Source organism: Rhinopithecus roxellana, chromosome 13, assembly GCF_007565055.1.
Source record: "Rhinopithecus roxellana isolate Shanxi Qingling chromosome 13, ASM756505v1, whole genome shotgun sequence".
NCBI lineage: Eukaryota > Metazoa > Chordata > Mammalia > Primates > Cercopithecidae > Rhinopithecus > Rhinopithecus roxellana.
In genome coordinates, this window is record NC_044561.1 from 45,038,464 (window position 1) to 45,053,037 (window position 14,574).

The window sequence follows — 14,574 nt, forward strand, 5'->3', positions numbered from 1 at the left end:
CTGTAGTCCCAGCTACTTGGGAGGCTGAGGCAGGAGAATGGCGTAAACCCGGGAGGCAGAGTTTGCAGTGAGCTGAGATCTGGCCACTGCACTCCAGCCTGGGTGACAGAGCGAGACTCCTTCTCAAAAAAAAAAAAAAAAAAAAAAAAAAAAAAAAAAAAAAAGTTGTTATAAAGTTGGTCAAGCATGGCGGCTCACGCCTGTGATCCCAGCACTTCGGGAAGCTGAGGCAGGAGGATCGCTTGGGGCCAGCCTGGGCAACACAGTGAGACACCGTCTCTGTAAAACATACAAAAATTAGCTGGGCTTGGTGACACATGCCTGTAGTCCTAGCTACGAAGGAGGCTGAGGTGGGAAGATCACTTGAGCCTGGGAGGTTGTGGCTACAGTGAGCCATGAATGTGCCACTCCATTCCTGCATGGGTGACAGAATGAGACCTTGTCTCAGAATAAAATAAATTGTTTCTTGATAGCAGAGACATCGTTTTGTTTGCTGCTCTATCCTCAGCAGTTAGAACAGCCAGGCATAAAGAAGACATTCAGTAAATATTTGTGAAATGAGTGAAGGGCTCTGTGAAGCATGTGTAGAGTTGTGTGCTCTGCCTTCTCACTGGACAGTGACCTCAAACTCTTTCCCACTCTTCCTCGTGTCTTGTGATCGCACGATGGATGAGTGCAGTTGACTTCCCCATTCCCTGTCAATGGATGGGTAGTTTTGTTTCCATTTTTTGTTATTGTGAATTAAAAAAATCTTTAGCATCTAGATTTTCTTGCTAAAAGTTTTTTTTTTTTTTTTTTTTTTTGAGACGGAGTCTGGCTCTGTTGCCCGGGCTGGAGTGCAGTGGCCGGATCTCAGCTCACTGCAAGCTCCGCCTCCCGGGTTCACGCCATTCTCCTGCCTCAGCCTCCCGAGTAGCTGGGACTACAGGCGCCCGCCTCGTCGCCCGGCTAGTTTTTTGTATTCTTTAGTAGAGACGGGGTTTTGCAGTGTTAGCCAGGATGGTCTCGATCTCCTGACCTCGTGATCCGCCTGCCTCGGCCTCCCAAAGTGCTGGGATTACAGGCTTGAGCCATCGCGCCCGGCCCTGCTCAAAGTTTTTAATGCCCTTTAAAATGAGGCTTTGACACAGAAAAGATTAAGGTTATTTAAAAATCAACATTTATTAATGTAGAGAGTTACAGGCTTGGTTTTCCTCTATTTTATATGGTAGTTGTTAATTTTATTCTCTTTATAAAGTTTAGAAAAGCTTTTTTGAGGCAGAGTCTTGTTCTGTCACCCACGCTGGTGCGCAGTGGCCTGATCTCAGCTCACCGCAACTTCCACCTCCCTGGCTCAAGCCTTCCTCCCTCCTCAGCCCCCCAAGTAGCTGGGGCTACAGGCACAATACCACACCCGGCTAATTTTTGTATTTTAATAGCAATGGGGTCTCACCATGGTGGCCGGGCTGGTCTCAAACTCCTGACCCCAAGTGATCTGCCTACCTCAGCCTCCCAAAGTGCTGGATTACATGTGTGAGCCACCGTGCCCAGCCAAATTTAGTAAGTTTTAACTTTCACCTTTAAGACAGTCTTTGAACAACTTAAATTGATCAGACCAAATATATGTGTTTTTTTTTGTTTTGTTTTGTTTTTTTTGAGACAGTCTTGCTCTGTCGCCTAGGCTGGAGTGCAGTGATGCAGTTTCAACTCACTGCAGCCTCCACCTCCCGGGTTGAAGCAATTCTCTTGCCTCAGCCTCCTGAGTAGCTGGGATTACAGACCCACACCACCATCCCCTGCTAATTTTTGTATTTTTTTTTTTAGTAGAGACGGGGTTTCACCACGTTGGCCAGGTTGGTCTCTTACTCCTGACCTTGTGATCTGTCCACCTTGGCCTCCCAAAGTGCTGGGATTACAGGCGTGAGCCACTGCGCCCAGCCAATTTTTGTATTTTTAGTAGAGACGGAGTTTCACCATGTTGGCCAGGCTGGGCTCCAACTCCTGACCTCAAGTGATCCACCTGCCTTGGCCTCCCAAAGTGCTGGGATTACAGGCATGAGCCACCACGTCCAGCCAAAATACAAAATTTTTAATGATACTTCCACTTACAACTTAAATACCCTTATACATTGTAAGCACTGTATGTATCTGACCATACAAGTAAAACCTTCCTTTTTTTTTTTTAAAGGTGGAGTCTTGCTGTCTCCCAGGCTGGAGTGCAGTGGCGCAATCTCGGCTCACTGCAACCTCCGCCTCCTGGGTTCACGCCATCCTCCTGCCTCAGCCTCCCAAGTAACTGGGACTACAGGCGCCCGCCACCACGTCTGGCTAACTTTTTGTGTTTTTAGTAGAGACGGGGTTTCACCGTGTTAGCCAAGATGGTCTCGATCTCCTGACCTTGTGATCTGCCCACCTCGACCTCCCAAAGTGCTGGGATTACAGGCGTGAGCCACTGCGCCCGGCCTAAATAAAACCTTCTTAAGTAAATCTGATGATTTAAGATTATTGGCCAGGAGCAGTGGCTCATGCCTGTAATCCTAGCACTTTGGGAGACTGAGGCGGGCAGATCACTTTAGGTCAGGAGTTTGAGACCAGCCTGGCCAATATGACGAAACCCTGGCTCTACAAAAAACACAAAAATTAGGCCAGGCGTGGTGGCTCACGCCTGTAATCCCAGCACTTTGGGAGGCCGAGGCAGGCGGGTCACGAGTTCAGGAGTTCAAGACCAGCCTGGCCAGCATGGTGAAACCCCATCTCTACTAAAAATACAAAAATTAGCTGGGCATGGTGGCAGGCGCCTGTAATCCCAGCTACTCGGGAAGCTGAGGCAGGAGAATTGCTTGAATCCAGGAGGCGGAGGTTGCAGTGAGCCGAGATCATGCCGTTGCACTACAGCGTGGGGAACAGAGTGAGACTGTCTCAAACAAACAAAAAAACACCCACAAAAATTAGCCAGATGTGGTGGTGAGTGCCAGTAATCCCAGCTACTTGGGAGGTTGAGGCGGGAGAATCACTTGAACCCAGGAAGCAGAGGTTGCAGTGAGCTGAGATCATGCTACTGTACTCCAGTCTGGGCGACAGAATGAGACTCTGTCTCAATACAAAAAAACCAAACAAAAAAAAGTATTTACATAGTGCATCTCAAGTTCTCAGACTTTGCTCTCAGACCTGGGGACACTACCTGGTTCTTGTCACTGCTGTGTTCCCAGTGCTAAGAAGTTTGCAATCTGTAAACTCGAATACATGAGGGAGTATTCACCATCTTAGTAAATTTCTCTCTGGTACTTTTTAACTAAAAAAGAAATGTCTATAATTAGTAACTTAATTACACATAAATTGCAATCAAGGTCAGAATCTAAGATTAATTGGCCATTTTCTTAAATACTACCAACACCTCTAAATGCCAAATACATAGATTATTTTGAAGCTAAACACTAAAATATTAAAACCTAAACCATTCATAGGGGCTAAAGACACTAAGGCAATAATGAAATTGTCTCTGATGAGTAGGGGTTCCTTTCTGGGGCCTCCCCCAGCCCCTCTACTGTACCTCCTTTCTTCGTCTCCCTGGACTGCTTGGCCGCTGACTTCCCTTCCCACTCATTCCTCTGATCTGAGCAAAGGAAACCACCACCACCTGGTGGGATTCAGCCAGTCTGTTGGTATCAGCTTCCTTTCTGAAAAACTTGCCCTGTTCCTCCAGAATACTTAAAAATATTAAGATGCCAGCCTGTGAAGTTCTGTACAGTTTTCATGTTTTTCTTGGCCTTTAAAGTCCCAACACTAAAGCTTATATTCTTTGGGTGGTTTTGAGACGAGCATAAGTTTTTTTATGGCTGAGGCACATATGGTCAGACTGCTTTCCAAACCTGTTACACCACCATGTGACTCATAGCACCGACTCCTGTGGAGTTCCAGATTTGACTTCATCTTTGCTAGCAAAGAGCATTGCTTTTGTTTTAAATTTAATACTTGCTACATGGAAAAGGATATATAATTCTTTTAATTTCTTGAATTACTAGCGAGTTCTATTTCTGTACGTGAAGGCTGGAAAGTTGTGTCTTCCTCATTTTAGTCTGGACAGAGCTCTTAAGGTGACAGGGAACTTTAATAGATAATGTGTCTTCTTTTATTGGGTGGAACTGTAGAAATAAAGTAAACAAACTGTTGAAATAAACTGTAGAAATAAAATAACTGTGTCTGATGCTTAAACACTGTGGTATTATAGTACATTGGATTGGTAATTCTTTTTTTTTTTTTTTTTTTTTTTTTTTTTTTTTTTTTTTTTTTGAGACGGAGTCTCACTCTGTCGCCCGGGCTGGAGTGCAGTGGCCGGATCTCAGCTCACTGCAAGCTCCGCCTCCCGGGTTCACGCCATTCTCCTGCCTCAGCCTCCCGAGTAGCTGGGACTACAGGCGCCCGCCACCTCGCCCGGCTAGTTTTTTGTATTTTTTTTAGTAGAGACGGGGTTTCACAGTGTTAGCCAGGATGGTCTCGATCTCCTGACCTCGTGATCCGCCCGTCTCGGCCTCCCAAAGTGCTGGGATTACAGGCTTGAGCCACCGCGCCCGGCCTGGATTGTTAATTCTTTGGGAATTTCGAACCCCATTTTATGTTAAGAAGTTAAGACACTGTTGTTTGAGTTTGAAAATCAGAGAAACTTATTTTTTGTGTGGAAGCGGGGAAAGAAATAGAGATCGATTTTCTCTAAATCTCAGGTCAGCCTTTGGTTTTTATGTAATGCTGAGAAAAGTGGTTTTTGATCAAGATGAACCTGCTGAGCCCTCATCCTTCAGTTGGATGTTTTTAGTTCTTTCCCCGTGAACGACAGGTTTCACTTAGTCAGATGCTGTCCTGGGCCTGATTGTATCTGAGTTGGTTGACAGAGGTCCTGCCCTCAGCGCAAGATTGTCACCTGAAGCCTCAGACGTTGTGCTGGGATGAACCTTGTAAATTCTGCTGGAAACCATTTGCCTGATTGCAGGAATCAGTTGATTTTACTACCAAAATGTGGTTTATCCTTTTGCTGGAGAGTGGAATTTAGCAAGGAGCTCCACAAATTATAGTAATGAATTTACCAATGGCTCTTCCACGTGAACAGCCTTCTTGAGCAGGCAGAACCATCTATGGCAGCTCTTCTCCGGCCTCCAGTGTCTGGTAGGAGGGCTGGCCACCTATTTTTACTCAACAACGTATGTTAGTCCTAAAGAGTTGCCTTTTTCTCTTTTAATTCCTTGCTTAGAATTTCCCTGATCTGTTGAAGGGAAAACACATTTTCAAAGCTTTTGAGGCAAGTGTGAAGGTTTTTCTTTAGAGTGATTATACCTATATATCAGATATAGAAGTTTTTATTTTTTTATTTTATTTATTTTTTTGAGACAGAGTCTTGCTCTGTTGCCTAGCCTGGAGTGCAGTGCTGTGATCTCAGCTCACTGCAGCCCCCACCTCCCGGGTTCAAGCTGTCCTCCTGCCTCAGCCTCCTGAGTAGCTGGGATTACAGGTACGCACCATTCGCCCAGCTAATTTTTTTTGTATTTTTAATGGAGACGGGGTTTCACCATGTTGACCATACTGGTCTTGAACTCCTGGCCTCAAGTGATCCACCCGCATTGGCTTCCCAAAATGCTAGGATTACAGGCGTGTGCCATTGTACCTGACCATTTTAACCAGTTTTGTTAGAGAGAAGGACTACCAATCTATACATTTTGAAATTCTGACTTTTCCCTCCTATTATGAACATTTTGAAAGACAATCTAAGAGTAGAATCATAATCATCTGCCACCTAGATTCAACAGTTGTTGATATCTGGACCCAATTTATTTATGTTTGTATTTTTGTTGACCTATTTGAAGTTAAGTTTTGGATATCATGGTCATGCAACTAAACATTGTAGCACATACTTCTCAAAATGACGATATTTATGCTACGAGCGTATAGCTTTATCACACCATCAAAATAACACAATCTCTAATAATATCTAATACTATATATTCACATCTCAAATTTCCTTAAGTTGTCTTTTACAGCATTTGTTTTTGAAACCAAGATCACATACCACATTTGGTTGTTGTTTCTTTTCTTTTCTTTTCTTTTTTTTTTTTGAGACGGAGTCTTGCTCTGTTGCCCAGGCTGGAGTGCAGTGGTGTGATCTTGACTCACTGCAACCTCTGCCTCCCGGGTTCAAGCAATTCTTCTGCCTCAGCCTCCCCAGTAGCTGGGATTACAGGTGCTTGCCACCACACCCGGCTGATTTTTGTATTTTTAGTAGAAACAGGGTTTCATCATGTTGACCAGGCTGGTCTCGAACTCCTCACCTCAGGTAATCCACCTGCCTCAGCCTCCCAAAGTGCTGGGATTACAGGTGTGAACCACTGCACCTGGCTGTTTACTTTTATTTTTGACAGTTTCTTTATAGAGTGCCTCTCAGTTTGGGTTCGTGGGTGTGTCCTGAGGATTGGACTCACAGCTTTCATTTCAGGAAGGACTGCACAGAAGTCAGTACAGTGTGTCCTTTTCAGTGCATCATTGTTTTCCCTTTGTAATTAATAAGTATCTTGAGACTGGTGCTGTGGCGGCATGCCTGTAATCCCAGCACTTTGGGAGGCAGAGGTGGGAGGACGGCTTGAGCTGAGGAGTTCAAGACCAGTCTGGGCAACAGAGTGAGACCCCTGTCTACAAAAAAATGCAAAAATTAGCCAGGTATGGTGGTGTGTGCCTGTAGTTCTAGCTACTCAGGAGACTGAAGTGTGAGTTTTGCTTGAACCCGGGAGGTCGAGGCTGCAGTGAGCCAATCTTGTCACTGCATTCCAGCCTGGGAAATAGAGCAAGAATCCATCTCAAAAAATAAAAAATGAAATGTATCTTGTGGCAGGTACTTTGAGATTATGTACATTTCCTGTTTCTCATACTTTAACAAACTAGTGTTAGCATCCATTGATGATTCCTGTCTGAAATGGTTTACTGTGCTGGTTGCCAAATGGTGATGTTTGAAAGCTGTCATCATCCTCTACTCTTTGGAGAGCTCTTGTATTTTAGAGCTTTTTCTTCTCTCCATCTATTCATTTATGTGTTTATATTTGTAAAGAAAAACTTATTCTGACCCTTATTAAAGATGTCAAGGCACTTAGTGCTTTGGGAGGCAAGGCAGGATGATAGCTTGAGGCCAGGAGCTTGAGACCAGCCTGGGCAACATAGTGAAACCTCGTGTCTACAGAAAATTTAAAAAATTAGCCAAGTGTGGTGGTGTGAGCCTGTAGTCCTAGCTCCGTGGGAGGCTGAGGCAGGAGGATCACTTGAGTCCAGGAGTTCGAGGCTGCAGTCAGTGCAACATGATTGCACCACCCTGCTCCAGCCTAGGTGACAGAGCAAGACCTTGTCTCAGAAAAGCAAAATAAAGGCCAGGCTGTTGAGGATGATCATGATAGGTGTAGGGCCTGCTGCAATGGGATTGTGTAGTGGGGGAGACCTAGGAGCAGGGGTGGGGGCCATGGACGGAAAATTACTAAGAGGAAACATCAGGGTGAATGGGGTTCTGGCTGAACTGACCTAACAGGATTCCTGTGGAAGGCAGGCCAGGGAAGGCCCCTAGCATCCCTCCTCTGGACCATAAACACTCAGGGAGTCCCGATCTCTCCTGAGCAGTGCACTGGCGCCAGCTTTCCAGATGTGTGTGTAAGTCCATCATCCTTGAACCGAGTTTGCTTAGAAAGCCTAGATGGTAAGACTTAAAATTGTCACGGAGAATTGTCTCCCAACAAAGTGGCTGACTGTCTTGTGGCTATATTGTTATAGCCCTTCCCAGATGTGTATGCTGCAAGTTTTGTTTAGTTGGAACTCTTTGGAAGCTAGCGCAACTACATAGAAACCCATATAAGTTAGCTACCATGCCCAGCTAATTTTTTTTTTTTTTTTTTTTTTTTTTGAGACGGAGTCTTGCTCTGTCGCCCAGGCTGGAGTGCAGTGGCCGGATCTCAGCTCACTGCAAGCTCCGCCTCCCGGGTTCACGCCATTCTCCTGCCTCAGCCTCCCGAGTAGCTGGGACCACAGGCGCCCGCCACCTCGCCCGGCTAATTTTTTGTATTTTTAGTAGAGACGGGGTTTCACCGTGTTAGCCAGGATGGTCTCGATCTCCTGACCTCGTGATCTGCCCGTCTCGGCCTCCCAAAGTGCTGGGATTACAGGCTTGAGCCACCGCGCCCAGCGCCCAGCTAATTTTTTAAAATTTTTTTTGTAGAGATGGGGTCTCGTTCTGTTGCTCAGGCTGGTCTTGAACTTCTGGGCCCAAGTGATCCTCCCACCTCGGCCTCCCAAAATACTGGGATTACAGGTATAAGCCTCCATACTCAGCTAATTTAGCTAGTTTTTGTATTTGATTTAAATTTTTTTTTTTTTTTTTTTTTTTTTTTTTTTTTTTTTTTTTTGAGACGGAGTCTCGCTGTGTCGCCCAGGCTGGAGTGCAGTGGCCGGATCTCAGCTCACTGCAAGCTCCGCCTCCCGGGTTCCCGCCATTCTCCCGCCTCAGCCTCCGAGTAGCTGGGACTACAGGCGCCCGCCACCTCGCCCGGCTAGTTTTTTGTATTTTTAGTAGAGACGGGGTTTCACCGTGTTAGCCAGGAGGGTCTCGATCTCCTGACCTCGTGATCCACCCGTCTCGGCCTCCCAAAGTGCTGGGATTACAGGCTTGAGCCACCGCGCCCGGCCTAAAAATTTTTTTTTTTAAGAGACAGAATCTCTGTCATCCTGGCTGGAGTGCAGTGGCGTGATCTCGGCTTACTGCAGTCATTGCCTCCTGGGTTCAAACGATTTTCTTGCCTCAGCCTCCCGAGTAGCTGGGACTACAGGCATGTGCCACCATGCCCAGCTAATTTTTTTTTTTTTTGAGATGGAGTCTCGCTCTGCCGCCCGGGCTGGAGTGCAGTGGCCGGATCTCAGCTCACTGCAGCTCACTGCAAGCTCCGCCTCCCGGGTTCACACCATTCTCCTGCCTCAGCCTCCCGAGTAGCTGGGACTACAGGCGCCCGCCACCACACCCAGCTAGTTTTTTATATTTTTTTTTAGTAGAGACGGGGTTTCACAGTGTTAGCCAGGATGGTCTCCATCTCCTGACCTCGTGATCCGCCCGTCTCGGCCTCCCAAAGTGCTGGGATTACAGGCTTGAGCCATCGCGCCCGGCCGCCCAGCTAATTTTTGTATTTTTAGTAGAGATGGGGTTTTGCCATTTTGGTTAGGCCAGTCTCGAATTCCTGACCTCAAGTGATCCTCCCACCTCAGCCTCCCAAAGTGCCGGGATAACAGGCATGAGCCATAACGCCTGGCCCCATATGCTGTTTATTTCATTTTCCCCAAGCAAAATAGGACTTAGAGATGGTTTCCCAAAGCCCTGCTGACTCATCTTCAGCACCTCTCCACAGGACTAGTGCTGTGTGCCAGCAGACACTGCCTCTGTGGGGATGGAGGTTGACTCAGACACAGAGCCTGGCCTCGGGAGCCTTATGTTCCAGCAACCACTTGACTAACAGTCATAAAAATTAAAATTGTAAAATATTCTGTCAACTGTGCATCAACCAAAGAAAAATAAAATTGCCTTAAGTGGAATAAGGAGGTACAGGATGAAGTCAAGCACATTATATGTCCAAAAACGTGTCATGTCAGTGATTAGCTTCAGGAAGCATTTTTATTTAGTGTGTATTGACATCAAAGACAGTGCTAGTAGTTGGGAATGCAGCAAGACGGGCCCATGGCCCTTAAGGAACTTGTAGTTCAAATAAACAACTGAGATACGGCGGGGCTGAGCAGAGGGCCCAGCAGGGACAAACTTAACCCCCGTGTGGGCGAGATTCATCAGGAAGGCTTTCTGGAGAAGGTGATGTGGGTGATGCATGTTCCCCACCTAGCCATGCCGAGAGGGGAGTGTGTCTGGGCAGAGCTATCAGGCTGGAGAGGATCCAGGGGCGGGGTAGAACCTGGCATGCTGGGGAAGCTCAATGTGGTGATTGGTTTGTTTATGCAACTTGGAGTGTGGAAGGGGGTCAGTGAGGGGATGCTGATGCCTGAGGGTGAGGGTTGGGCAGAGGCAATTTTAAGCATGTGAGTCACATGATCAGATTTCCATTTTAGAAAGCTTGGAGAATGGGCCTACTGGGTAGCTGACACCTTGTGTTAGTCTGTTTTCACACTGCTGATAAAGACATACCTGAGACTGGGCAATTTACAAAAGAAAGAGGTTTAATTGGACTTACAGTCCACATGGCTGGGGAAGCCTCACAATCATGGTGAAAGGCAAGGAAGAGCAAGTCATGTCTTACATGGATGGCAGCAGGTAAAGAGAGGAGCATGTGTGCAGGGGAACTCCTCTTTTTAAAAACATCAGATCTCGTGAGACTTATTCACTGTCATGAGAACAGCACAGAAAAGACTTGCCCCCATGATTCAACGACCTCCCACCAACTCCCTGGAACACGTGGGAATTCAAGATGAGATTTGGGTGGGGACACAGCCAACCATATCATTGTGCCCCTGGCCCCTCCCAAATCTCACAATCACATTTCAAAACCAATCATGCCTTCCCAACAGTCCCCCAAAGTCTTAACTCATTTCAGCATTAACTCAGAAGTCCACAGTCCAAAGTCTCATCTGAGACTAGGCAAGCCCCTTCCACATATGAGCCTCTAAAATCAAAAGCAGGCTAGTTACTTCCTAAATACAGTGGGGGTACAGGCATTGGGTGAATACAGCCATTTCAAATCAGAGAAATTGGCCAAAACAAAGGGGCTGCAGCCCCCATCCAAGTCTGAAATCCAGCAGGGCAGTCAAATCTTAAAGCTCCAAAATGATTTCCTTTGACTTCATGTCTCACATCCAGGTCACACTGATGCAAGAGGTGGGTTCCCATGGTCCTGGGCATCTCTGCCCCTGTGGCTTTGCAGGGTACAGCCTCCCTCCCAGCTGTTCACGGGCTGACATTTAGTGTCTGCAGCTTTTCCAGGTGCATGGTGCAAGCTGTCGGTGGATCTACCATTCTGGGGTGTGGAGGAGAGTGATTCTCTTCTCACATCTCCACTAGGCAGTGCCCCAGTAGGGACTCAGTGTGGGGGCTCCAGTGCCACATTTCCCTTTCGTACTGTCCTAGCAGAGGTTCTCCATGAGAGCCCTCCCCTTGCATCCAATGTCTGGCTGGACACCCAGGCATTTCTGTCCATTTTCTGAAATCTAGGCGGAGGTTCCCAAACCCTAATTCTTGACTTCTGTGCACTCACAGGCCCAATACTACATGGAAGCTGCCAAGACTTGAGGCTTACATCCTCTGAAGCCACGGCCCAAGCTCTACATTGGCCACTTTCGGCCACAGCTGGAGCGTCTGGGATGCAGGGCACCAAGTCCCTAGGCTGCACACTGTAGGAGGACCCTGGGTCTGGCCCACAAACCCAGTTTTTCCTTCTAGGCCTCTGGACCTGTGATGGGAGGGGCTGCCATGAGGACTTCTGACATGCCCTGGAGACATTTTCTCCATTGTCTTGGGGATTAACCTTAGGCTCCTCATTACTTATGCAAATTTCTGCAGCCAGCTTGAATTTCTCCTCAGAAAACGGGATTTTCTTTTCTTTTTCTTTTCTTTTCTTTTTGAAATGAGTCTCACTCTATTGCCCAGGCTGGAGTACAGTGGCACAATCTTGGCTTACTGCAACCTCTGCCTCCCAGGTTCAAACAATTCTCCTGCCTCAGCCTCCTGAGTAGCTGAGATTACAGGCATGTACCACCTCGCCTGGCTAATTTTGTATTTTTAGTAGAGTTGGGGTTTCTTCATGTTGATCAGGCTGGTCTCAAACTCCTGACCTCGTTATCCTCCTGCCTCAGACTCCCAAGGTGATGGGATTTACAGGCGTGAGCCACCACTCCCAGCTGAGATTTTCTTTTCTATCACATTGTCAGCCTGCAAATTTTCCAAACTTTGATGCTCTGCTTCCTTTATAAAACTGAATGCTTTCAACAGCACCCAAGTCACCTCTTGAATGCCTTGCTGCTTAGAAATTTCTTCCACCAGATACCCTAAATCATCTCTCAAGTTCAGAGTTCCACAAATCTCTAGGGCAGGGGCAAAATGCTGCCAGTCTCCTTGCTAAAACATAGTAAGAGTCACCTTTGCTCCAGTTCCCAACAAGTTCCTCATCTCCATATGAGATCTCCTCAGCCTGGACTTTACTTCTCTTATCATTATCAGCATTTTTGTCAAAGCCATTCAACAAGTCTCTAGGAAGTTCCACACTTTCCCACATTTTCCTGTCTTCTTCTGAGCCCTCCAAACTGTTCCACCCTCTGCCTGTTACCCAGTTCCAAAGTCACTTCTACATTTTTGGGTATCTTTTCAGCAACACCCCACTCCTGGTACCAATTTACAGTGTTTTTTTGTTTTTGTTTTTGTTTTTTTTTTGAGACGGAGTCTGGCTTTGTCTCCCAGGCTGGAGTGCAGTGGCTGGATCTCAGCTCACTGCAAGCTCCGCCTCCCGGGTTTACACCATTCTCCTGCCTCAGCCTCCGGAGTAGCTGGGACTATAGGCGCCCGCCACCTCGCCCGGCTAGTTTTTTGTATTTTTATTAGAGACAGGGTTTCACAGTGTTAGCCAGGATGGTCTCCATCTCCTGACCTCGTGATCCGCCCGTCTCGGCCTCCCAAAGTGCTGGGATTACAGGCTTGAGCCACTGCGCCTGGCCAATTAACAGTGTTAATCCATTTTCATGTTGCTGATAAAGACATACCTAAGACTGGGCAGTTTTCAAAAGAAAGAGATTTAATGGAGTTACAGTTCCACATGGCTGGGGAAGCCTCACAATCATGGCAGAAGGCAAGGAAGAGCAAGTCATGTCTTACATGGATGGCAGCAGGTAAAGAGAGGAGCGCATGTACAGGGGAACTCCTCTTTTTAAAACCATCAGATCTCATGAGACTATCACAAGAACAGTATGGGAAAGAACTGCCCCCATAATTCAATTACCTCCCACTGGGTCCCTCCCACAACACGTGGGAATTCAAGATGAGATTTGGGTGGGGACATAGCTAAACCATATCACGCCTGTAATCCAGCATTTTGGGAGGCTGAGGCAGGAGACTTGCTTGAGCCCAGGAATTCAAGACCAGCCTGAGCAACATAGCGAGACTTCATCTCTACAAAAAATTAAAGTTAGCCAGCATGGTGGTGTGGGCCTGCAGTTACTGCTACTTGGGGGGCTGTGGTGGGAGCATCTCTTGAGTTCAGGAAGTCGGTGCCACAGTGAGCTATGATTGCACCACTGCAGTCCAGCCTAGGTGACAGAACAAGACCCTGTTTCTAAAAAAGGGAGAAAAAAAGAAAGCTTGGAGAATGAACTGGAAGAGGGTAAGACTAGAGGCTCATACAACCAGGTAGGGGCCTACTACCACCATCAAGGTGTGAGGTGATGGTGCTGAATTGGAGCCACTGCATTGGGGTGCAGGGGAGCAGATGGAAGTGAAATTGGAGAGAAAGCAGAGATTTGGAGGAGAGCCAGGTTATGGTCAAGGCAGAGACCTGTTAGGAGAGGCTCAGTGACAAGTTTGCAGATGTGTAGGGTCTCTGTAGAACAGGGGTCTTGGGGAAGAGTTTGTGAAGTGTTTTCCTCATATTTAATTGCACATATTCCATTTCATGGGTGGCTGTTATCCGTTATACCAGGCTTCTGTTGAAAGTGGTTTCCAACCTTTTCTGTTACCAGTGGCTCCCGTGCCATGTGCCTGTGTCGATAGGCTTGCCCTGAGCTGTGAGATTGCTCAGTCACAGCCTTCTCCCTGCAGGCTCTCCCGCTCATCAGAAGCACTCTCCGCCCCGCTCTTCCTTGGCACTCAGCTGCCCTTGCCGTGGCTAGCACTCCCACCTCCTTGGTCCTCCTTCTCCATGCTTTGGGGGCACCACCAGGTTCTTTTTTTGTCCCATGGCAGCTCTTCATCCTGTGCTGTGTCCTCCTGTCTCCCTGAACTCCAGACTGTCTTTTAGCACAGGCCATCCTCTCTCTTCCTGCGTGGTCTCATAAAGTCTTAAGGCTTTAAACACATTAAATATCTAAAAATAAAGTTTTAGCCACCCACCCTGGCAAATTTATTTTTATTATTGTAGGGACAGGATCTTGCTATGTTGCCCCGGCTGGTCTTGAACTACTGGACTCAAGCGGTCCTCCCACATCAGCCTCTCAAAGTGCTGGGATTACAGGCGTGAACCACCATGATCGGTTAGACATATCTTTTTGGAGGACACAGTTACCCTCTACATGTACTAACTATATTTGATGATGGCCAAATCTGTGTTTCTAGGCCACACTCCCTTGCTCGGAGTTTTAATGTGGGTGTCTGAGAAACATCTGAAACCTAAAATGTCCCAACATGCCCTCCCCTCCCAGGCCACAGAAGCTGTTCCCATTGATTGTGGCCCCAACTCTTGTACCCATTGACCATGTCCCCTCTCTTGTACTCATTGACTGTGCCCCCTCCCTTGTACCCGTGACTTGCCCCTTCCCTTTTACCCCATTGACTGTGCCTCCTGTGCCCTTTGACTGTACCCCTCTAATGGCTCCAGAATGATGCTGCTGAGG

General features: G+C 47.2%; 1 protein-coding gene across 5 annotated transcripts in view; it reads left to right on the forward strand.

Annotated features, from left to right (window-relative positions):
• Nucleotides 1-14,574, forward strand: part of PKNOX1 (PBX/knotted 1 homeobox 1) — a 69,800-nt gene that overhangs the window by 21,115 nt on the left and 34,111 nt on the right. The window lies entirely within an intron of this gene.